A 3,904-nucleotide genomic window follows, 5' to 3' on the forward strand; every position below is an offset into this window, starting at 1 on the left:
CCTCCCTAGGGTTAAGTTTACATTTATTAAAGAACAAAGCTGAAGCTACAGCAGTTTTCTTCTTATGATCTTAAGCAATGCATAGACAAGACTCCCCTTCGGCCTGCTTAGGAGATCTATGTTAAATTAGCCTCTGCTTTGCAGTATACAAATTATGCTCACCAGTGGGGCACAGAAATTTTCTAAGAATATCATGAACGATTTGTTAAAAAAAAAAATCATGACCCAAATGTCACATTTTCATAAGCAACCACCAAACCCTGTAATTTTACCATACCACGCTATCTCCAAAAAGAGCATGCAGAAATTACTATACTCTCTATATCTCCAAATAATCCCACGTTAATTTGCTCCAAGACCCAGCCAAGGAGAAATGAAATTGAATTTAGCACTTCCTATACATAAGCTTATATGAAACATCTTTATAATTAAATTCAAATATTTCACCAACTCATCCTTGGTGAAATTCCTTGTAGGAACTCTAACTCTCAAATCTCCTGGATTCCATCATTTATTGTATTTCTGGGATCTTTTTGCACCAAAAAGGGCAGTTTTTCCTTGACTAACAATATCCAGTATGTTAGAAATATAACCAGATGGTGTTATAGCCAGTTATGTAGGAAATCATAATCTTAGATTGAATACCAGCATTAGAATTGACAAAGTATGAGAAAAATGACCATATCATAGGTACTTCTTATGGAAAATGTGTGTAGGATACTTTTCTTCTCTTTTAATTTGTTCATTGGAAATTGGAGAAGATAGACTAGATAATATTTCTAGATAATGATCTCTCTGAGTCTATGGATATATATTGCACTTTTCCAAAAGCGAGAATAGCTGTCACCAAATTCAATGAACTGGCATCTTGTTCAGTACAAAGCCAAAAGGCACAGCAAGCAGATGAAAGAAGGAAAAAAGTTTTATTACTCACAGGAATAACAAGGAGAGCCCTGGGGTTATTTGCCCAAGAGTGCTCTCCGTGATCAAAGAAGGCCTGGAGATTGAGGGGCCCACAGATAACCATCATAGAGCACACATTCAAAAAGGAAAGATGAAGCCTGTGAATACTTCTGGACATGCTCAATTCCCTATTCCACTGAACCAAGTTTACTCAACTCTACATCACCTAAAGGAATGCATGGGTTGAGGACCTTGGCTGCTTCCTTCTAAGTCTCTCCTAAGAGTTTTCAGCTAAAACAAAAATAATGCTTTGAAGGGATAGTAGCAGTATCTTGTTGGCGTTGTTATTTTGAGATAGGACTTGGTTAGGTAGCCCAGGTTGGCTTAAAACTCATGATCTTCCTGCCTTAGCCACCCCAACTACTGAGTTTACAGGTGTTTACCACCATGCCTGGTGGATTAACAGCCTTCTAAGTCTGTTCCTAAAGCTGTCTGTCCCATTTAATTAGAATTAATGTTTTAAGTGACTTAGGTACATATTTCATTATACTAATACAACAATAGCTTTTTTGCTAAAATATCATACCAGATATGTTGAATTTATATATTTAAGGGAGAAATGGCGCTTTCTCTTCCATATCTATTATAAGGTTCATGTCTGACACTATTATGACAAAAGATGGATAAGCATGAGAAAAGTCTAGCAATAGTATCTATGCTACCACTACATGACTGGACACTCACCTGAGAGCATGACTTACTGATAATAAGATAGTAGAACCTTGGCAATGCCTGTTTGTTCATATTTTTCTTGGCTGGGGAAGGACCCCACTGGAATGAAGGTTTTATAAGCAACTTCCTTCAGACTCAGTAGGTCAGAGAATTCCTTTAGGACTCTTATGTGGAATGGAAAAGTAGAGAGCAGGTCAGACTAACTTGGTTTCAGTAGTTTTCTCAGTTGCTAAGGTATAAATTTGGGGCATGATGTCTGAGCTCCAATAATTAATTTCCCTTTCTTCTGCCTCTCATTCTTTCTCTATAATTATACTTGCCCCCCAATCAAATATTCAAATGAAAATTGCTTTTATCACTGCAAGCTTTTCCATTTAAGTCATTTTCTTTGTGTACATTCTAGTTTTGGAAATGTGACTGCTGGTGACAGCCTACACCAAAACCTATGGACACTTTGGTCCTAAGTATAAAAGTAGCATTAAATCTTCAACAATGCACATGGCTCCTTCATATACTTTAAGCCATCTCTACATTACTCATGCTACTTACTAAAATATAAAAAAAGACAGCAGTAATTCTTTTACCATATTGATTAGAGAATAAAATAAGAAAAATATCTGTGCGTGTTCAATAAAGATACAATGTTTTTCCCAAATATTTTCCATCCATGTCTGGTTATGGAGAGCAGACCTTACACGCTTTCTTCCCTCTGAAATTATGTCATCTCTGGTGAGTGGATATTGGTCTGTGGTTATTGATTAACAAATGAGTTTAGATGGGAGTTCTTCCCTTTTGTGTTAATTGTGGCTGGGTTTAACTACAAACCCCTCATGGGAAAACCAGCTCATCTCACACCACCGAGTTTGTGTCTGCAAGAAAATCTCTAATTTTCTTTCCATGTCACCTAGCAAGCACTGCTAATATTCCACTATATTTCTTAGAACCCTAGATCAAGTATTATTTTAATATCATACTGTAAAGACCTCAGAATCTCACAGGTAATAATACAACAATGCACTTACCCTCAGCAAGGCAAAAAGAGAAGCTAGTTAAAACTAGAGATCTGGGAACCTTGGGACAAATCTACACTTCACAAACACCAGCTCTTTTCATCTCCACCACCACAAACTTACAGGATGTTTATTTCCCCTATTTTTCAAGTGAGGGACTATAGTCTGAGAGATTGAGTAATTTATTGCAAACCGAGCAAATGACAAAACAGGTGCTTTGGGGTCCTAGGCTAGCTAGCTACCAAATACCTGCTTTCCCTAACCTGCCTTCCTCACTTGAGAAATTTCTGTTTATCTAAAGTTGTTTGCATGGAAAAAAATTCTCATGAAAACATAACAGTTAACATATAGTTGTATGTTTTAAAAACTGTCTCTTGCTGAAAGGAGAAATTAATTTAAAATAAAAGATGACAAAGAACACATAACAGTGCAAAACACACATTCATCTATGTTATTCACTGGCGTGTGAGATTGTTAGCATAATTTCCTACTTGTAAGAGCAACTTCATTTGTTCAATTGTTGTTTATTTTCCCTTTCCCTATTCTGAGATGTCAAGTGATGTCATGTCTCAGAATAGCTAAAAAGAGGATTCCCAACGCCAGAGCCCATTGCTAACTTCTGTGATGCCCTGGAAAGACTAATATGTGGCACCAAGCTTTCCATTGGAATTCATGCTCAGAACCATCAGAATGAATTCACATCCTTGTAATGCTTAATGATTTGATTTACTCTGTTACTATTTTTGAAATCACTGCATTTACAGATATTTTGATGTGTTATGGGAGTTGTGAAACCAAATATTTAAAATGCAGACTGTCTAGGAAAATCAGAAATATGTGGTAATTAGAGATTATAGCTGAAAAAAAAAGAACCTATTAGAGGGCCAGAAGTGTAGATTAGTGGTAGAGCATGTACTTACTATGTACAAGGAAGGCTCTGGGTTTAATCCTCATCATCAGAAAAGCAGGACATTTCTATAAGTCAGCTTTCTTAACTTCTTGCCTAGGAGGTATGTTTGTTTTATTGATCTCTGTGTGTACTTATGTGTTGGAGTTAGCTTAGTAGCTGACATAATGACAGGCTTGTGGAGCCCAAGGTAAGCTTAGACATTAACACCTAAGTAGATAAAAACAAAGATTATATGACTGAACTTTAAACAGGCTCCTCTGATTCTTCTTTTCAACTAGGTCTCATAGTGGGGCTTCTCTTTAGCCTAACTCACACAGTTTTAGCAAGAATCCTAAGAAAATTCAGCAAG

Source organism: Dipodomys ordii, unplaced genomic scaffold, assembly GCF_000151885.1.
Source record: "Dipodomys ordii isolate 6190 unplaced genomic scaffold, Dord_2.0 Scaffold1, whole genome shotgun sequence".
Taxonomy (NCBI): Eukaryota; Metazoa; Chordata; class Mammalia; order Rodentia; family Heteromyidae; genus Dipodomys; species Dipodomys ordii.